At 38.1% G+C, this 22,627-nt stretch overlaps 2 long non-coding RNA genes, 1 other non-coding gene and 1 pseudogene across 3 annotated transcripts; 2 read left to right on the top strand and 2 right to left on the bottom strand.

Moving 5' to 3' along the window:
- The first annotated feature begins 7,974 nt into the window (after positions 1–7,974).
- Positions 7,975–8,081, top strand: LOC147945479 (small nucleolar RNA R71). The gene has a single exon (XR_015597879.1). It is a non-coding gene; the product is annotated as a small nucleolar RNA R71 (small nucleolar RNA).
- A 1,530-nt stretch (positions 8,082–9,611) lies between these two features.
- Positions 9,612–10,538, bottom strand: LOC147945480 (uncharacterized). The gene is made up of 2 exons (XR_015596591.1): positions 10,422–10,538; positions 9,612–10,297 (listed from the first exon to the last, which is right to left on the bottom strand). It is a non-coding gene; the product is annotated as an uncharacterized LOC147945480 (long non-coding RNA).
- LOC104779963 (uncharacterized) lies at positions 9,665–11,548 on the top strand. The gene is made up of 2 exons (XR_766614.3): positions 9,665–9,919; positions 10,455–11,548. It is a non-coding gene; the product is annotated as an uncharacterized LOC104779963 (long non-coding RNA).
- Positions 11,549–14,886: 3,338 nt separating this feature from the next.
- On the bottom strand, positions 14,887–17,982 carry LOC147945481 (uncharacterized; annotated as a pseudogene).
- Between the last annotated feature and the right edge of the window lie 4,645 nt (positions 17,983–22,627).

Below are 22,627 nucleotides of genomic sequence, written 5' to 3' on the forward strand. Positions count from 1 at the left end.
GTCGAGTGAGTGAACCAGACACCTTTAGACCAATCCCAAGGAGGGTGATGTTGTCTAATCAGATGCCAGGTACCAAGAGAGGAGAACTTGCTCTTGTAAGAGCTATTCTGCTGTTTCCAAAGGGGACGATCACCACCTTGTTGTGGCGCTGAAATACAGAGAGAATTAAGTTCCACTTCAAGCTCGTTTAAAAGGTTTGTGCGATGTCGACGCCTACGGGTTGAGTCATTGCGTCTGCTACAGTAGAAAGACGTGGTATCCCCATGTCAATGCTTCCCCGAGCCCCAAATAGAGCAAACAGTTGCCCTAATGAGCTCCATATATCGAACCAGAATGAAGTGCCATGTCCATTCCGCACCTCCTTTTTATAAAGGGTCATAGCCAGAGTCCGATATTTCAATATTTTCCTCCACATCCAAGAGCCCCCAGCACCCGAGTCACTAACAGACCATAAGCAACCACTTCGAATCAGATTCTTGTGAACCCAACTGACCCACAAGGAGTTACCCGCTGACACAAGACGCCATATGAGTTTGAGAATGCAGACTGTATTCGTATCTTGGAGACGTCGAATCCCCAAACCTCCTTCCCTCTTCGGCCTACAAACATTAACCCATGAGAGCTTTGCTTTTTTAGAGTTAAGAGCCGGACCAGACCATAGGAAAGCCAAGAGTAAGCTATCAATCTCCTGCAAACATTTTTTTGGCAAGCAAAAAGCAGAGAGCCAGAAATTGGTGAGACTGGAGAGAACGGCTTTGATCAGTTGGAGACGACCAGCAAAGGACAAAAACCGACCAGTCCAAGAGGAGATACAGTGGCGAATACGCTCTATAAGAGGCAAATAGTCAGCGCTTGTCATTGTCCTTGTAAGAAGAGGTAGCCCTAAATACCGGACAGGAAGAGGGCCGACTTCAAAGGGAAAATGCTCAAGGATGTCTTGTTGCTGTTGAGGGGATAACCCAGCCATGAAAAGGGTGGACTTCTCAAGACTAATTTTGAGACCAGAGGCAGCTGCAAACTGATCAAATACAGCTAAAGTTTCTTCAATTGAATGAGAACTCCCATCAGAGAAGATTAAGATGTCATCCGCAAAACAGAGGTGGGTTAGCTGCAAAGACATACACCGAGGGTGGTAGCCAATGCGATGAGCAGCAGCTGCATTGTCAAGCATAAGCGACAAGACATTCATGCAGATGATGAAGAGATAGGGAGACAGAGAGCAGCCTTGTCTCAACCCTCTTGTACTTTGAAAAGAACCAGCTAACTCACCATTAACCTGAACAGAGAAAGAAGCGGACCCAATGCAGAGCTCAATCCAGTGGATAAAAGCATCATGAAGATTGATAGCCTTAAGGATATTTAGTAGAAAAGGCCATTGAATCGAATCGAACGCTTTGGAGATATCTATCTTCATCATACAACGAGCAGAGATAGACTCCTTGTGATAATCTTTAACCAACTCCGACGCTAACAACAAATTTTCCATCATTAGTCTGTCCTTGATGAACGCATACTGATTGGGAGCAATGAAAGAGGGTAGAATAGCCTTCAAACGATTTGCAAGAATCTTTGAGACAACCTTATACAACACATTACAGCATGAAATTGGCCGGTAGTCCTTCATCTCCTTTGAATCAGATTTCTTAGGGATGAGAAGCTAATATCGTAGAGTTTACTCCTTTAGGGAGGAACTCCTTGAGGAAAAAGGATTGAATAGCAACTACAAAATCATCTCCCACAATTGGCCAGGTATGCTTGAAAAATTCGACTGTGTAACCATCAGAACCTGGAGCTTTGCTCCCAGCCATCTTAAAAAGTGTTTGTCGAATTTCCTCTGCAGAAACCACTTTCAATAACCCCGCATGATCAGTAGCAGAGCAGCGAAATGGAACCAACTGCGCCAGCTGAGCCTCAGTAAGCCCTACATAGTCAGATGGTGTGTGTGTAAGGAACTCTTCAAAAAACCTGACCGCCTCTGTATTAATTTCAGGCTGAGTTTTAACAATAGAACCATCAGTGCAAGTTATCTCCCGGATAGCATTAAGAGCTTGCCTAGAAGCAACAACCTTATGGAAAAACTTATTGTTCTTATCACCTACTAACATCCAGTACAATTTTGATCTCTGATGAAGAAAATTCTCCTCTAGATCAGACACATGATCCCAACGCTGAAAAGCCTCCCTCTCCGCCGCAATTGACGTTGCGGTTGGGTTAGTAAGATTGATGGTTTGTCGTTCACATAGAACAGTGTGAGCTTCCTCCACTTGCTCTGAAAGCTTACTAAGTTTCTGACGACTCAAAGAACGCAGGATAGGCTTGAGAGCCTTAAGCTTCTTTGCAAATCGAAACATAGCAGAGGTGGAATGGAAAAGACAAGCAGAACTGTCCCAAAAGGCTTGCACTATTGATAAAAAATCTGGGGAAGACAGAATAGCGTTTGAGAACTTGAATGGTCCTCGTGGTTTTCAAACCTGATGCCCCACAGTAAACCTGCAGCGAAGATGATCTGAGCACCATCCCGCTTCAAAAACGCCGTAAGCATCAGCAAAACTTCGACTCCAAGTCTCACTAACCAAAACACGGTCCAGCTTCTTGCTAACTGGTCCTTCATCCCGCTTATTTCCCTATGTGAACAAAGGACCATGATAACTCATATCCGCCAAAGCACAGTGACGAACTACATCTTGAAAATGTCGCATGCCTCGGGTCACAGAGGGAGAATTTTCATAGTTTGAGTGCTCCTCACCATCAAGAATTTCATTAAAGTCACCAACAAGTATCCAAGGTTTATTCGCAAACAAAGGCGAGTCATAGTGTAGTTTGATATCAGCCCACAACTCCTTCCTTTCATCAGCAAAATTTGACGCATATACAAAAGAAACAAAAAACTCCCGAATATCCCCAGGCATGAGAATGGAACAAGTAACTACCTGTCCACTTTTAAAAACGGGATAACTCTAACATCCTCCTTCCGAACAACCCAAATCCTTCCAATTTGTGCACCATATGACTGATAATAATAATACAAACGACCCAAAACTCTCATTGCCAAAATTTATTCATTAGTATGAAATTTGTCTTGCCATTATGATGACATTTACTGTACAGATAGGCCAGTGACGACACGTTATGTTTGTCCAAATATATTTTAAATAAGTCAATTTTATTTAACAAACAAAAATGTGCTTTAGATAGTACGTGGATTCAAATTATTTTCTACTAGCGTGGTATTACCACGTAGTCACGTAATAGGGGCACTGTTTTGCATATTTATTTATATAAAGGGTATTCAATTTAAAAGTATAGTAACAAATACAAGACTATGACTTTGTAGGAATACACTTTTTTTTTTTTGTAGGAATACACTTAAACAAACATAATCTTTTCTTTTTGTCAATTAAAAGTTTCAAACAAACATAATCGTAAGAGTGAATAAGGGAGTCCTAATAATGAATAACTGGCTCTCATGATATGACTATATATAGTAACTAGGAAGTGTGCCCACGACCCCCTTGGCCTATACGAATACGACCCGACGTCCGTAAGTAATTAATTAGGTCACGCAAAGTCATATGAGAAGTTATAACCAAAATGATTCACGGAAAAAAACTTTTTCGTGACTTAGTGAAGATGATAAGGCATATACTGTTGACAAAAAAAAAAGATTATCTTATGCTGATGTCTATCAAAAGAAAGAATACTAGTTAGACTTAGAGGAGATAAGGCTATCTAGGGTTTTAATTTTGAGCCTCTTATTTACTGTTTAGATTTTTAATAAATATATTATGTACCGTTTTAAAAATAAGAAACTTTGATCTCCTAATTAAAATTATCTTTGAGATATAATTTTGAGTCTCTTATTTTTTAAAATATAGTTTTTTGAAATTTAAAATTTTCTATCATGAAAAATGTGTAAAACAAAGAAATGCAGTCTGCGTTAAAACAAAATGAAAACATGCCAAAGTTGTCCAAAACAAAACAATGTCAGATCAATTTTCTCCATCTACATGATACAACCAGCAAAACCAAAATTAGTCACTTATCCAAAGTTAAGCAAAATTAGACTCACTTCTGGATCAGACATCAAGCTTTGATGAAGCAGACAAAGAAGACGTATTGAGTCATATCAAAATACATGAAGAAAGGATCAAGACTTTGAACCAAAAGGAGTTCGCTAACACTAAACAACCAGCATCTTGGCATGGTTATGAAATGGGAGGATCGGTTCTACAAAGCTAACCGAGCTCACACACATCTTGTGCATAGCATGAGATATTTCAGAGCCTAAATTAGAATCCGATCATAAGAAACAGCAGTATCCCAAGTTGTCCGGGTCATTATACACAAAGGAACAAGGTTACTTAAACTTACAGCGACAGTCATTTTCTGAGCAAGAATCTTGGAAGATTCATAGAAAACCCTTCTTCCATTTCCTGAACCACATGACTCGAAGGCAGTACCTTGGGAGATGCATCAGTATCACCATCACCGTCATAATGCATTAGTATCACCATCATCGTCAATATTCCAAATTAAGAAACCAACAAGAAGCAAAATGCATAACTCCAGCTTATAAAAGACCAAAAATTCAACAAAATAGCTCATGGAATCTAAATCAATTAGCAGAATCAGAGTAACCAATCTAGTCCTAGTTCCAGATCCATGTACAGATACGATGATGATCATACAAAACGCGTAGAGAGAGAGAGAGAGAGAGAGAGAGTCAAAAGAAGACAAACCTACACAAGACCTGGAGGAAGAGGATCAATGATTTTCTTATTAAACCATGCTTTCAATCTACCTTTCGATAAACCCATCACGATTCTACAAAATCTTCACCCAAAAAGTTCCCCAGATTCATAAATGAACGTTGATCAGAAAAGCTTTAGTGCGTCTCGCTGTCCTTAGGTGAGGGTGATTGCGACATACTCTTCTTGTGTTTCTCAATCTCCTCCGATTAGTCTCCGCCGATTCAATCTCCTTCGCATCTCATCCGACCCGAATCTCCTCTGATTCCATCTTCTTCCATGGTCAATTCGCCACTTCGATCGAGAGAGAGAGAGACAGAGAGAGGGAGAGGAAGAGAATGAAAAAAAACGATCGACCATAAAAAAAAAAAAAATTCTTCGTTACTCGGTTTGCCCAACAAAAACGTGACACGTGCACTCTCTTATTATCAAATCCAGTATACTAAATATGAGGCCTTCTTAATTTTTTCTTTTCTTTTGATTTATTTTTTCTCTTATGTTCAGTTAAATCCTCCTTTAAAACCTCCCGTTGGAGAAGCCCTAACATATATATAGTGTAAAAAGCACTGTAGAAGAGAAGAGATTGTAAAACAGGTTTTAGACCATTTTGTCAGTGACACTGTTTAAAGAACTCGTGAATCCAGAAATAATTCGGAGCATGCAAGGGAGTATTGGTACTCCCCCGATCTTATTTCTTGCTAGTACTTAACAAAAAAAATAAAGTAAGAGAGATGTTTGAAATGGGATTCAGAATCTAAGAGTATTAAACAAAGGATTCAAACCACAGTCTTTAAATACAATTCAATGGTGCTAAAATCAGTCAAAGTGTTTACAAATAGTATTCTAAGTTTATCAGAATGTATCATTCTAGTTCAACTTCTATCTATTAGTAAAGACTTACAGTCCTATTGAACATCTCTTTCACATTCTTTAAAGTGTTTGGTGTGATCTTGCAAATGGAAAACAAATCAAACTCAAACGGTTTAAGGGTAAAATTTTCTAAGGTGGATTATCAATGATGTTTTTAGGTGGTCAACTCTCAAACGGAAGGAACACTAGATAGTTGTGAAATCAATCTAAGATTGAGAACAATTTGGGCATACAAAGCTTAGCTCTTGATGTTCTATCCACCTAGAAACTTTTCTACCATTTTCCCATCCTTCTTCTCTTTCTTTCCAACCCAAAAACTCAATTTGATTCTTCTTAAACCCCTTTTCTTTTTTACTTATGGTCTTATTTTTTTGTATATCTCTAAAGCTTTATTTTACTTTAAACACTAGCTCTTTTTTTTCCTTAAACTTTCTTTGTTATACTCCCATTCTTACTTGACTTTGCTATAACTCTTCTTTTTCTTTCTTTGAAGCTTTTCTAGGAGACTATAACAAGATTTTCTATCTTTTTTTTTGTACTTAGAGACTTAGAGCTTTTAACCAAACTTAACCTTTGAAACTTTTCTTTTCTTTTCAGAAACCTTTCTTTTTCTTTTTATTCTCTCTTGTTCCAAAACCTGATCTCAAATCAACATTCTAACCACATATTTCTGTAAAAACAATCTTATTAGCTATTTCTAATGATTCTAAACCTAGCTAAAACAAGAGTCAGTTCTTTATCGTTCTCAATACTCTCAAGATTTTACAACCTATAGCATTATTAACAAAGAGGTCTCACTCAACAAATCAATGCAAGCTTTGAAAGAAAATGTTAGGGTTGAAAGGCAAGGCAAGAGATCGAATTAAATGAATATAGTGGCAAATAGAGATTGTCGACCCAAGTCAAAGTTCCATGAGCTAGGATTCATAGTCCATATGCAAGATAATTTAAGATCATATTAATATCTAATAATATAGAGATGCAACAATGATCACACAAACTTTACACAAGAAAAAGATGCTTTCAAGTGACACTTTAAACTTAGATTCTTTATTTTTACCAAAGACAAATCAAGCACCAATGAACTATAAATGAGGGTTGTGGGTTCAATCCAAGGATTCTACTTCTAACATGACAAATTCATCAACATCCCAAATGGAAATGCAAAGTTACATGCATTTGTTACTTACTTGGTTTGCTTTATGTTTCTAGACTCAATCCTAAACACGAAAATCAATATGCAAAGTTACATGCATTTGTTTTTGATTTTTAATTTTTAAAAAAATATTTTGATTTTTCTCAAAACATAGCTATTAACAATGCATCACACAAAAGATGAAAATCAAAACAAAACACAATGTTAGATGGTTAGTCTTTCCCAAACTTATTTCACAATGTTTCGGTGTGAGAAAATTCCAAGAGAAAGACTAACAAAAATAAAGAAAATAAGACACAAATGGTATATACAATGGAAAGTTAGGACCATAGAATCTCCTGTTGAATTGGTGGAAAGAGAGTGGAGGTTGATAGTGATGACTTTTGAGAGAAGTTCATGAAGCTTATCTTTGTCATATTGATACGAGATCTATCTTGGCTTTGACACTTGAAAAGGGTGAAGAAGGACCTTTGCGCCGCACTTTGTAATTTATTGCTCCATCAACAAGCCCCAAAGGATGCAAACACAAACTCATAGGAAATGAAACAATGGTGGGAGGGTGGGTTTGTGTCTTCTTCCTCTTTATCATGTCAATAAATTTATTTGCTTTACCCAAATCTTCTTCTCTAGAATATTCTTCGAGGTCATCAAATAAAGAGTCGAAACACTCACTATCCAAAATTTACTAATCAAGCTTTAGAGTTTTCTTTAATCCCCACATTAGAAACTTGGAAGTCTTCCTTAGTTGCCACTTCTTCACTAGTGATTGTTCCACAAAACATTGTAGAAGAAGGTTTGATCGGATATGATATGTTGGCATTCAAGTGAAGAATAGTCACTTTATTCTTTGGGAAATCAATGGTTGCTCCCACGGTGTTCAGAAAAGGAGTTCCTAGATTGAGAGGGAGCTTGCTGGTTTCTTTCATCTCCACTATCATGAAGTTCGTTGGAACTATGCAATCGCCAACTTTGAGTGGATAGTTCTCAATCAAACCAAGTGGAGATTTTGAAGAAGCATCTCCAAACATGATGGAAGATGAGGGTTGATTCATGTCTTTGATCCCTAGACTCTTTACCATCTCATGCGACATCACATTCACGCTTTCTCCCGAATCACATAAGGCATCATGAAGTTGTAAACCACCGAGTGAGCAAGGTAGCACCCCTCGGTATAAGGTGCTTAGAAGAGACTTTTTAGATAAACCATGATGAGGTCATTGCATAGTGTAGCTCTTGAATCTTTCCCATGCTTCACAAAAACTCTTATTTCCCTGTTGAGCAAAGCTTGATATCCCATTTCTTAACCTTGTTGTTCTTTTGGTAGAGAAGAACTTTGATAGAAAGGCTCTCTTGCTTTGATCCCAAGAGGTGACTGATCCTACTAGAAGGTTCTTCTCCCAACTTTTAGCTCGGTCTCCAAGAGAAAACGGAAAGAGGCGGAGTATGAATGCATCTTTTGAGATACCATTTATCTTGATTGTGCCACACATCATATAAAACTAATCCAAGTGGTCAAGAGGTTCTTCCATCGGTAAGCCATGAAATTTGGAGCTTTGCACCATGTTGATAAGGCTTGACTTGATCTCATAGTTATTTTTCTCAACCAGCGGTGCTCTAATGCCCATTCGATTCCCACGGATGTTCGGTTCGTCGAAGGTGCCAAAGACTCTTGGTTGTCTTGGAGGATGGATAGGAGCTTGTTCAACATGGGGCTGGTTATTTCTATTATGACCAGCAGCGGAAGGAGGGTTATTTTCCATAGCTTGTCGTGCTAACCAGCGATTCTCTCGTTCAAAACGATGAATGTCTTCAACACGCTCAAGTAAGTTTGCTTGGACTCTACTTCTCAAGTTCATACACCTTGAAAAATAGAATTCAAAACACCAAAGCAAACCAAGTAAGTAACAATTGAAAGTAAACGAGTAGGCTCAAGTGATAACATCATTATTTTACCCATTTTAGCTATATTTTTTATATGCATTTAGGAAGAGTTACATATGATTTAAAAGCTTTAATGTATATTATCAAGTATTTTAGGTTTTAAGAAGGCTTTACAGGTGGGAGTGGAGATATAAGGTTGAGAATATGTTGGGGGCTTGTTGTGGTGTGTTTCTCGTCGTTTCAGAGTCATATCCGCTTGTTTTAGAGGTGAGTGTGTGACCATGGCTTATCTTAGTGATTAGATGTGTGTTTTGTGTGATTTTGAATGATTGATTGTTTGTGTGCTTGTTTGTTCTTGGTTTTCGTGGTGGTCGGATTTGGCGGCATATATGTTGTGGAGACGATTGGAGTCGGAAGAAGTCGTCAGAGATCGTGTTTGGCGATAATCCGCATGAATGCATCGATTGATGCAAACAGTGCATCGGTTGATGCAGCTAGGTATTTGGTGGAGACTCAAGGTTGCATCGATCGATGCAAGGAGTGAATCGGTAGACGCAGCTAAGTATTTGGAATTACGCATGTCTTCAGAATTGTCTAGTTTTCTTGTTTTGTGTATTGTTTGTGTTTGTCTTTTTGCTTGTGTGTATAGCCCAGTAGATGGGAGGATTGACTCACAGAGTATTTGTGAGTGCAAGTGAAGGCAAAGTGTGAACGTGGAATCATGGCGATGAGGAGGAGAATGATCTAGGATCTCGATTTTTTGTTGATGGTTATGTTATTAATGTTGGATATTGTATAGAGATATGCTAGGTTGTTGGATAGAATGATTAGAAATGTTTATACATTGAAGATGTTGGAGGTGGTTATGTTGTTGGTATATTTATGTTGTGCGTATTGGTTGTTGTTGGTTTAAATGTTGATTTGTGGTTTGGTTGGTTTAATTAAGTATTATGGGATGCTTAATTATGTTATATTAAAAAAACGGGACAGGTTGTTTCAGTAGTCTACCAAGCCTAAAACTCTAAAAGATGTACTCAATCATGGTTGTTTCACACAAAGGTACAGGGTTGATATTTGTGAGATCATAATTATAAATGGTAGATTAGGGCCCCTTCGGCCTGCTCATGACCGAAGGACATAACCGAAGGGTTCTTTGTCCAAATCTTCAATCATCCGTCGCCGCATCCCTTTGGTTGGTGGTTGCCCGGAGGAGAAGGCTGAAGGTGACCTTCGGTTGAGTTGAGGCCGAATACTCTCCCTGAAGGTTTTTCTGGAATCTCACTCTTTCACTCTTTGCTCATTTCCGCGTTAGAATGACATATGTCCAGTAAAACCGTCATAACTCTTCCATTGCATCTCCGATTTTCTTTAGCTCACCTCCATTAGTAAGCTAACTCAATTTTCTATAACTTTCATGAAGAGATTCGAAGCTAAATCTCAATATAAGATCTTCATCTGAGTCGATATTTGAGACAATTTTGACTAGTTCTGATTCTTCCTTTCTCTTCTGTCCCTTCATCTTTCTTTTCCTGATTATTTGACGTCTCCTACATCTCTTTTCTATCTCCATTACTCTATTCTCCTTATTTTAGCTCCCTTTTGCTCCATATGACTCCAAAACTCAATGATTCACTCCATGAACCTATAAAGGACAAAAACGATGCAAATATGCACCTATAGACCTAATCATGAATGCAAATTGATGAAAAACGAAGAGAAATAAAGCTTTAAATCTGATAAAAACAGAATATATCAGTTTGGTATACCAAACTAACATGTCTCCCTACGATTGGACTTAGGGAAAGTCCTCTGTCCCCTTGGATCATCTCGTAATCGATTGGTTTTCAGAAAGGAACAGATCCAACCACAAGAGGCACTGAATCTTGCCATTATCTGGGCAAAGGAGTGGCAGACAGCCCAATCAACGCAATCCCAAATCAGATCCACTCCACCTGATTCACCAATTCGAGTGACTTGCTTCACTGATGCGGCTTGGACAGAATAAGAAGAAAGGATGCGGCTGGATCTTCAAAGACCAAGCTCGTCTACCTCTTCTCCATGGATCCTCAACCACAAACCACGTCCGGTCTCCGCTGATGGCTAAAGCATTAGCAACGCTCACAGCGGTAGGAGTTGCCATTAAATCAAGTTTCACCCACTTACACTTCGCTTCAAACTCACAGCTACTAGTTAAAGCTCTCAATGGGAAGTTCTAATTAAAAGAACTTCATGAGATTCTACACGATATTCTTATCCTATCTTCTACTTTTGTTATCTGCTCCTTTGTTTACACTCCTAAATATCTAATTTGCCAAACAGATGCTTTGGCAAAAGAATCTCTAAGGTCTCTTTGCTCGAACTCGAATTGTGTTTATCTAATGAAAATTTTGTTTGTCCAAAAAAAACCCATTTTGTCAGTGAGAGTTTTTGGCTAGAGGGAGAGTTTAGGTTCTTTAGGATATTATTTTTAACAAACCGATAAGAGTAAGAGAGAAACGAATGTGGCAACAATAAAAGAAAAGAATCACAATCCACAAACGTTGATAAAAACCGCAATAACGAGTTATGATGAACTCAGTAGATATAGCCAGCCACAAGAGCCACGGTGGCTGCAGCCAAGCCGGTGAATATATCGGCGGCAACAATGACAGCTGCGTTTGGTGGTGATTTAGCTGGTGCATGGTCATCGTGACCTTCGTGATCATCGTGACCCTTGTGATCGTCGTGTCCCTGAGCCGAGACCATCGCAATCATGAACGCCAACAGTAGACAAACTACACTGATCTGAACAAAGATCTTCTTCATCATTTTCAGTTGGACTTCGTTTCGAAGACGCTGCGTTTCAGTTGAGTTTCGATGAATGTAAGATAAGATTTGGATGTGATTTTGTTATGAGACTGAGATTATTAAAAGTGGGTTTATATAGAGGATTCAACAAACCATATTGCTGTGTGTGGTTTTTAATTTATATGTTAAACAATCTTATCTATTGTCCTTCCCCGCTTGCAATCCTTAATAGTACTTGATAGTTGACATTCACTACTAAGACATGAGGAAGGCTCAAACATAATATTTTTTTTGGGGGATGTGTTCATAATTGCGACTCAATGTTTCCTAATTCGATTCATACACAAATTATATCACGATGCAAACATATATTTCAAGTACTAAACAAAAATATCAAATTTGATAGCTAAATTTTTGCTTTATGCGAAATCATACATTAAACGAAAAAGCTAAAACCCGTACTTTTAAGATAACTGTGTATAAATTAACCAAATTTTTGTTTGGTTAAATATATTTTCATACCCTAGCCCCTAGGTGACACATATAGTTTGTATAATATGACTCAAATATACAATAGTTCATTTGTGCACGTATGAACAAGCTGACTTACCCTTGATAATAATATGTATTAGTATAAAAATTTATCTTGCAATTATGATGACATTTAAATATTTAATGTACAGAGATACACTAGGAAACGAAGGACGTGGATTCAAATTATTTTGTTCTAGCGTTAAAGGCCGTACCACCGTGGTGTACACTGGTACGTACGGGGACTGTTCAGCAGATTTTTTTTTTTTTTTGGCTCAACTTCAACTTTTCATTCACCATGAACTGATTACACATTGTCTATCTCCACATAATGTTTTAACTAATTTGGCATTAAAGAGTACAACTTAGGATCATGATTCTCATAAGAAAAAGATTCCTTTGCTACTCTATTTCCTTCTCGCTTGGTGAAAACCACCTCTGACTCCTCAAAATGCTGAAGCATATGTCTGATATCCTGTACCATCGGTTCTAGTTGTTGTTTCATAATCTTTCATGTCGCTAAATCCACCAGCGTTTGAGAATCGGATTCAAATATTACCTTGCGGTAATTGAGTCTGACCAATGAAAGCACCGCCCAACGAAAGGCCTCCATCTCAACCTCTAGAACCGTGTAAGTCTAGACATTGCCCGTGCACCTGACCACAAAACTTCACCCTCATGGTTTCTTAGGACCCAACCAATGCCACAATTTTGGTTCTCTTTGTTCAACGCACCATATGTGTTACATTTAACCCAACATTGTGGTGGCTTCTTCCATTTCACCCTTGGATTATCAATTCTATCCATGGGAGCTGGTTGGGGTCGCAGTTCTTTTGCTAACCTCCATTCCTCTTCATCTTCTCGAGCCTTACTAATTACACTTTGTGCATCAACATCCCTGCCTTTGAAGATGAAATCGTTTCTACTTTTCCATAACCTCCAAAGAATACATGGTACCAGATTTCCATCATTACCTAGCTGAGGATAAAAGGAATTGATATTCAAAGCTCTATGCAGGTTGTTGTAGATGGAATCAGACCAATCACCCTCTGGTGGGGCTGGAATTGGTGATATTGCCCAAACGAGACGAGCAAAGTGACACTGGAAAAGCATATGATTTACTGTCTCCTTCCTTATATCACACCGTGCACATGAACCGTCCCTAGCCAAGTGCCTGTAATGGAGATTACCTGCTACCGAAATACAATTGCTTAGACATCTCCAAAGGAAGTGGTGTATTTTGGGAGATGTGTCTGTTTGCCACACTCGTTGGAAAAGTGGGTTTAAACTTGGTTGAAGGACCTCTTGCGGCATTTTGTTTCTTCGTATGATCTCCAACATCACCCAGTAACCCGACTTCACTGTATATTGACCATTGACTGTATAGTCCCAAGCAAAGCTATCTGTTGAGTTTATTCCCCCTGGGCGTATAAGTTTAATCTGATTAATCGTATCCTCGGGGAAGATATCCTCAAGTAGTTCATCTCTCCACTCTCTACCACTTGCATGTAGTAAGTCCTTCACAAATAAAACCGAAGAGATCTCCTGCTGTCTATACTGGGGAACGAACTTCATCACCTGCACAGCTTTAGCCGGTTTTGAATGGATCCATTGATGTTGCCATATTACTGTGTTTTCTCCATTTCCAATGATGGCACGGGCTCCTTGTTTAATCATTTCTTGCGCCTCATGTATGCTTCTCCAAGCAAAAGATGGTCTAGAACCAAGTGGAGCGTTTAAAGGATCTGATTTGCTAAAGTATCTACTCTTGTAGACTCGAGCCATCAGAGAGTTCGGCTTTGTTAGCATTCTCCATAACTGTTTCCCTAGCAAAGCTATATTATACGCTTTGATGTCTTTAAACCCCAACCCCCCTACTGTTTTCGACTTACTAAGCTGATCCCAAGCCTTCCAATGCATACCTCGAGAATCTGACTTACTTCTCCACCAAAATTCAGCCATAACTGAAGCTAATTGATTACAGATTGTATAGGGTAATTTAAAGCAGGACATGGAGAATGTAGGGAGTGCTAGAGCTACAGCTTTGAGGAGGACTTCCTTACCACCTGGAGATAGAAAATTCATTTCCCAGCCAGAAACTTTGCTTCGAACTCTCTCCTTTAAGTAGTTTAAACTGTCTACTTTGAATCCTTTAAATGACTCTGGCAGTCCAAGATATATACCTTGGCCACCTTCCTGATCAATCCCCAGCTTCCTCTTGATCACCTCTCTCCTATGATCCGGGATATTCTTTCCAAAGGTGATACTAGATTTTTGGTAATTGACCCTTTGACCTGAGGCTAAACTGTACTCCTCCACAATTCGTATAACCTGATCCAACTCTTCATTTTTTTCTCGGCAGTAGAACATGCTATCATCAGCGAATAGCAGATGGGAGATAGGTGGTGCGCCTCTTGCTACTTTGAGTCCACTGATTTTTCCTTTCCTCTCTGCTAGTTGTAGCATCTTGATTAAAATTTCAGTGTAGATGACAAAGAGGTAGGGAGATAGTGGGTCTCCTTGCCTTATTCCTCTTGTTGGGATTATCTCCCCAAATGGAGAGCCAATGATCAAGACTTGGTACCCCACTGATTTAACACATTCCATTACTAGTCTGATCCAATGCTCATTAAAGCCCAAAGCTTTCATAGCTCCCTCCAGGAAACTCCATTCCACCCTATCATAGGCTTTGGAAATATCGGTTTTAATGGCAATATATTCTTCAAAGCACTTGTTGTTAGAGCTAAGTGCGTGTAGCAGCTCATGTGCTAGTAGGATGTTATCACTAATCAACCTTCCCTCCACAAAAGCAGCTTGGGATTCTGAGATGATTGTTGGGAGAAGTTTCTTCAACCTAGTGGCAAGTACCTTCCCTATTATCTTGTAGATCACATTATAGAGGCTAATAGGTCGGAAGTCAACTAATATTTATGCCTTGAGCTTCTTCGGAATCAGGCAAATAGTAGTTTGATTCAGTCCCTGCTCTATTCTTCCTGATCTGAAGAACTCCTGAACCATTTTTGTAACTTGATCTCCCATGCTATCCCAAAACTGTTGATACAGATATCCTGCCATACCATCAGGGCTTGGACATTTAGTGGGATTAATCGCAAAAGTGGCTTCCTTCACTTCCTCCATCGATACTGATGCCAATAAACACATGTTCATTTATTCATCTACCACTTTTGGTATTTCCTCTAGTTCGTCCAATTGATATCCAACGTCCTCCGATGTAAAGAGCTTCCTGAAATAAGCTTCAGCAACTTTCCCGAGATGTGCATCCGTAAACCACTCATTCCCGTCATCATCCACCAACTTTTGGATTCGATTCTGGGCTCTTCTATTCTTTGTTGCAGCGTGAAAGAATTTAGTATTCTTATCACCCTCACGAACCCAAGTGGCTCTACATTTTTATCTCCAGAAGTGCTCTTCCTGATGATATTCCCGATTTAACTCGGTCCTTAATCTCTTAAGCATCTGGGAATCAAAAGTTATTTGTCTGGTGGATGCATCTATTTTAAATTGAAGTTCCTGAATCCTTATAGTCGAGCTAGGTTTCACAGCCCTTTTCCACTTCGATATCTCTTTTCTGCACTTAGATAACTTCTCCATCATTGTGCTTTCCTGACACTTAGAGCTGTTTGACCAGAACTGAGACATCATTCTCGTGAATCCCTCTCGTTGCACCCATCTTTTATCATACTTAAATCCAGCCCATGTTTTCCATTGTTCACCTATTAAGCTGTTGATTAAAGGACTATGATCTGAGCAACTTTTTTGCAAATAAGTTGCTTGTGCTTCTGGGAACATCTCCATCCACTCTTGATTTGCTATTGTTCTGTCCAATCTGCATTGAACAAGATTATCGTTCCTGTTTCCAAACCAAGAAAATTGGTATCCTAGATGTTTCACTTCCCACAGAACACAAGCTTTCGTCATCTGTCTAAACTCCAAACATGATGATTCTTTTCGGAAAGGTCCTCCTAGTTTCTCTTGGGGATCCACCAGCTCGTTGAAGTCACCTGTCATCATCCAAGGTTTATCTCTATTACTCCCCAATCTAGAAAGTCTCTCCCATAACTCTCCTCTTTCACTCTGAATTGGCTCCCCATAGACAAAAGTGAGGAAGAATTCCTTATCCTGCCATACCACCAAGGCATCTATCAGTCGTTCATCTGACTGCAAAATTTTCACTGAGACACTTTCTTTCCACATTAAGGCCACGCCTCCACTCTTCCCTGTAGGCTCCACTATATGTAAGTCAAAGTAACCAAGATGACCTACAACATTCTCAAGATATTTTCTTTTGTTTTTGGTCTCACAGAGAAATGTAACCTCTGGGAAATACCGACCTCATATTTCTCTCAGGTGTCGAACTGTAGGGGTATTCCCCACCCCCTGACAGTTCCAGCTCAATATTCTCATAATGGGTTCGAAGGGTTGGAATTAACCATCAACCCTTCTTTCAAAGTTTTGCCACTTGCACTCTCAGGCATTTCACCAGAAGAGTGAAGACAGCTAGCTGCCACAGAGGAGGCAGAGTGATTCGATAATTGAGCTGCCACTGGGGCAGAATGATCAGATTGAAACGATTTTTCATGGGAATGGGGACTCGACAAAGAAACTTGTAATCCTAGTCTCTCGAACACTGAGGGTGAGTGACTGGACTTTTCTCCGGAATCCCTCGTGACTATCTGATTTAATTTTTCTGAGCTGGATCCCAGTCTCTCAAAAACTGACGGTGACTGTCGTTTTTTTATCTCCCGAGTTTAGTCTTGCCTTCTTGCTCACCCTCTCTCCACTATGGCTAGACCTTTTGCGTTTGCTTTGGGATACCAGATCAGCTTCAGGACTATCTTCACCAGCCTTTGCAAGAGGACCCTCTAACATTCTCCATGTGGGTCTCCATTCTTGTGTGCTCATACACCCTTTACTACCTCCTTTTGTCCTTGACCATTGCATCCTCTCCTTTATGCTTGAAGCTCCTTTACCATAATTAGTTTGATATGATTCACTACTCCTCTGTTGACCTAGCACTGATCCTTTCTCCTGAGGCTCACTGACCTCCTTTCCCTTCCCCTTTCCTTTATCTTTTAGTAACTCTTTTCTGCTAACCTGTTTTGTAGCTCTTCTCTGCGATTGTTCCTTGATATGATATGGGCAAACAGATTTATCGTGAGTGAGCCGCTTACAGAGGAAGCATACCTTCAAAAGTTTCTCATCCTCCAGTTCAATTCTGGCTACTTCCCTTGTCGTGAATCTTGCTATCTTTAGGAATTGTAGTGGTTCATCTGCGTTAATCCAAGCTCTAGCTCTGACGTATTCCAGCGAAGGAGAGTTTTTGGCATGAAGCTCTACCGCATCAACCTTCCCATACGGTTCAGTGATACTCTCTATCGCTTGTTTCTTCAATAGATGGATGGGGATACCTCTTATCCTAATCCAAAATAGTATCTTCCTCAGGAAATCGGGTCATGGGTTTGGTTTCCATTGATCTACAGTAAGAATCCAACCATTGACAAACCAGGGACCTCGATACAAGACGTGGTACAGATCTCCCTCACTTTTGAATATAAACTGAACTCTGTCTCCACCAACTCCTCTTCCTTTCACTCTATCCTCCATTCCCCAGATTGAAGGGAGAGCCTTTACCAAACCTCCAACTTTATGGACCGTGGGGTTTAGGCATCGAACAATCACACTCAAGGAGTTTTCTTCAATCAGATCTTCGTTCGCCAGATCTGGGATATCCACAAACTCCCCTTCACCCAGGAGATCCATCTCCTTCAACTCTTCCATCAGCGATAGCTCCTTCTTCTTCTTCTTCGGTCTATTCATTTTTGTTGACCACTTACTTTCCTTTTACCGCACTATGCTGAGATATGGAACCAAAAGAGACCACAAGAGTCTATTGGGCAGCAACTAAAGAAGCCTTTACTCGCTGAATGAAAATTATGGTTTTACCAAGCTAGATCTAAAAATCGTCTTCTCATCGCCCTCATAGCGGTTTTACTCGCTAAGCAAAAACACATTTTTATCAGTTAATTGCGTTCAACAGATTTATAGTACTATTTTTAGTCCACATTTCGTTAATAAAGAAATTAAAATTATTATTCAATAGATTTTGTTGTACAAATTAATTAAAGTACAAATGAAATTGAATATTTTCGTTGGAAAAGAACGTGAAGCCAAATTATTCGAAACAATTTTTTCTTTGTTTTTAAAAAATGTTTTTCTCCGGAAATGCGATCTATCTCTGAAAAAAGAAATTAACTGGGGGTGCAAGTACAACTCCAATAAATCACATTACCTTAATAAAATGAACTTGGTCTTGTTGGCAATTTGATATTTTTTTAAAAAACTACTTGGTTCCGCGATATATATATTAATATATTAAAAAAAATTAGAGTTATAAATCAAACCAGATTGGGTTAGTTTGTTACAATAGTCTCGTTTGATTGATTGTGTTTTAACGTGTTTTTTATAATGATAAATTGTGTCTGATTTTCTCATAACCTACATTGTGTCTGATTTCCTCATATTACATATTCTATTCATTTACAATCCATTAAAATCATAGTATCTCATAACGGTGAAGAGTACAATAATGATGGTGAGGAAGCAAGACGGTGATAATGAAGCTAATTAGGAGCCTTGAAGATTGAAATCAAATAATTTGATCCTAGCCACGCAATTTTTCACAATTTTGAGAAACGATCAACAGAGATTAACTACAGAAATTATCATAACTTTACAGCATTCAAGGCTGTCAGTCCTTCGGATGCTGGAGGCTTATGGGATTGGTAATGAGACTGGCTCATACATCTCTTCACAGGATGGTCTTTGAATCTTTCTTTCGGTCTCTTTAAACCATCACGATATATTAAGCACCATCAGCTTAATACTCAGTGTACCCTGGTTTTATGTTACCGGAAAAAACATAATTACAAAAATGTCATTGCCACGTCAGACGCCACGTCAGAAATCGCTAACGTGTAACCATAACTCAGCCATAACGCGTTACAAAGGTATGTTGCGGCTGAGTAATAGGTATATTGCGGCTGAGTTATGGAAAAAACATTTGAGTAAGAGCGGACGACTGAGTTAGAACATAACTCAGCCAAGCGTTACGGCTGACTTATCAAAATCTGGCTGAGTTATGCTCTAACTCAGCCGTCCTTACGGCTGAGTTTTCACCTGATGGTTGAGTTGTCAAACTTTTGGCTGAGTTATCACTACGACACGGCTGAGTTACCATTTTCCGACTGACTGGGCTATGAAAAACGGCTGACTTATGAGATGTTGTTACGGCTGAGTTATTGTAAAAAACTATAACTCAGCCGTGATAGGCTGACTTATCGTACAACTCAGCCATTTGACGGCTGACTTAGTTGCAAAAGATTAATTACTAGAATGTTATTCAGTTAAGGCTGACTTATTAAACGATACGGCTGAGTTACATATTTTCAGTTGATGAAGCGGCTGAATTTGGCAGCAATTTTTTTGTTTTTTAATTACTGTAATGATTTTCATGTTGTGACTGAGTTATAATTTGTTTGATGGCTGAGTTTTATTTAGGCTGAGTTATTAATTGTTTGATAGCTGACTTGCCACGTCGGACGCAGCATCCATGTCGACTACAGATTGGACGCGTTTAGCCATGAGCTAAAGGTGAGCTACATGTTCTCGAACAAGGCACTGAAACATATGGCGCATGATACTCCACCAGTTTTTGTCTCCAATGATCGACAATTGCAATGTTTTTTGGGGCCATGGAAAACCGATCAGCTACGTCTCTGTGTAGAGTTTTCAGCGAAAAAGTCTACAGAAACTAGTGGACCTAGAGGAAGTATGATTCGGCCAAGCAGTGACTCGGAAGTAGAATCTACATACAAAGTGTACGGTGGGGGATTTGAAGGCACTTGTTTTGATTATGGTAAGATCGTTGACAAAGAAAACCAAGAAGAAGAAGAAGCTGTCGAAGTAGCATCTGACGAAGAAGAAGACGATGAATTTTCAACCCGATTTGATGTTTTCAACGAATCTGATATATCAGCCATTAAGGATTTATAAATCACTATAACTCAGCCGTCACATGAATCGACGAGACCTTTCGTTTTCCCGTAAATATTATAACTCAGCCGTAAAGTCATATATATCAGCAATTTACTTTCATATTGTTTATTGTGATAACTCAGCCATAAAACACTATAACTCAGCCGTAACATGAATCGACGAGACCTTTCGTTTTCCCGTAAATATTATAACTCAGCCGTCAAATCATATATATCATTCATTTACTTTCAAATTGTTTCTTGTGATAACTCAGCCATAACTCATTATAACTCAGCCGTCACATGACCTTTCGTTTTCCCGTAAATATTATAGCTCAGCCGTAAAGTCATATATATCATCCATTTACTTTCAGATTGTTTCTTGTGATAACTCAGCCATAACTCACTATAACTCAGCCGTCACATGACCTTTCGTTTTCCCGTAATGATTATAACTCAGCCGTAAAGCGATATTTTGGCGGGAAACCATCAGTTAACCTAATAATATTCACTCAGTCGTGAATAACGATAACTTAGCCAACCCTCAAATTAGAATGTGTAAAAATCACTCTAAGTCTATAAATATTCTTTTTTATTGGTTTTCATGATAGTAATATTCATATTTCCATTCTAAATTTAAATTTTGAGTTATAATAATTTTAATATTCAATTGTTGGAGAAATACTTTTAGAAATAAAATTCTAAATTCGAAGAATAATTATTTAATTATTTGCAATAATATCTTGTGATAAAAAGCTCACTTTAGAAATTTATTATGCGTGTGGATTTGAGCAGGCACAGAATTAATGATTTTTCGCGCTTCCCTAACAACACCTTTTGTGACATCGAGAGACGTTTTAATACTTATTTGGAATCTGACAGAACAAAAGACCCATGAACGAAAGAAAAATATGTTTTCATATTATTGAGAAGACCATAAACGATTACTCAGCCGTCATAAACTATAACTCAGCCAACCCTCAAATTAGAATGACTAAATAACCGACCAAACCGAACCGAACCGGAAACTATTTTTTCCATTATTTTTGGTTAATTACAGTTATATTCGGCTTGCTATCGGTTATATTAAGTTAATCGATCTAATTTGGATAACATTTGGATTATTTATGGTTATATATTCATCTAACCGACCCATAACCGAAAATAACCGAAAAGTAATTTCAAAAATTTTAAATTTTCAAATGGTTATCATATTAGTATATCCAAATTACCACCTTAAACCAAACACAATATAACCAAAACCAAACTGTTATATGAAAACCCATAATGTTGGAAATATGAACCCTAAACCTCAAACCCTAACCCTAACCCTAACCCCTAAATGTCATGTTTTGAATGTTTTACACATTTTGATCATACTGTGTAAAAATCAATCTTTGCCTATAATTATTACTTTTTATTGCTTATAATGATTGTAATATTCATTTTTTTATTTTATATTTTAATTTTGAGTTATAATAATTCTAATTTACAAATATTTCATAAGTGAGCCGTTTATGTCGATAACTCAGCCATATCAGTCAATTGTTTGAGAAATAATTTATTTAAAAAAAAAATCAAATTCAAATGTTGAATTCCTTTTAAATAAAAAATCGCTAAAATCTCATTTATTACGCGTGTGGTTCTTAACAATAAACATAATTATTGTTTGCGTCTCCCCAACAACACTTTTTGTATTCTCAAGAAGGTATATAATAAATTAATATATTTGTTGCATAACTCAGCCATAACTTTACCATAACTCAGCCAACCCTCAAATTAGAATGATTAAATAACCGACCAAACCGAACCGAACCGGAAACTATCTTTTCCATTATTTTCGGTTAATTACGGTTATATTCGGCTTGCTATCAGTTATATTAAGTTAATCGACCTAATTTGGATAACATTTGGATTATTTATGGTTATATATTCATCTAACCGATCCATAACCGGAAATAACCGAAAAGTAATTTCAAAAATTTTTAATTTTCAAATGGTTATCATATTAGTATATCCAAATTACCAACTTAAACCAAACACAATATAACCAAAACCAAACTGTTATATTGAAATTCATAATGTTGGAAATATGAACTCTAAACCTCAAACCCTAACCCTAACCCCTAAATGTCATGTTTTGAATGTTTTATACATTTTGATCAGACTGCGTAAAAATCAATATTTGTCTATAATTATTACTTTTTATTGCTTATAGTGATTGTAATATTCATTTTTTCATTTTATATTTTAATTTTGAGTTATAATAATTCTAATTTACAAATATTTCATAGGTCAGCCGTTTATGTCGATAACTCAGGTATATCCGTCAACTGTCTGAGAAATACTTTTATTTCTTTTATTCGCAATTCCAATTCCAAATTTTTAATTAATTTGAATAATATATTATGAAAAAGGTAATTTTATGTATTTATTATGTATTTAATTAAGTCAAATGATTTTTCGCGATTCCCCAATTGAATTTTATATAAGTCGGTTCTCTCTCTTCTCTCTCATAAATTTTCCAGAGGGAGACCGACTGTCTTATGTTGCCGTCCGGATCTTTTCCGGTTATCAAATCCCGTTTAGCGGGCTCTCGT

The sequence above is a fragment of the Camelina sativa genome, chromosome 4 (genome assembly GCF_030686135.1).
Source record: "Camelina sativa cultivar CO46 ecotype springtype chromosome 4, ASM3068613v1".
NCBI classification, from domain to species: domain Eukaryota; kingdom Viridiplantae; phylum Streptophyta; class Magnoliopsida; order Brassicales; family Brassicaceae; genus Camelina; species Camelina sativa.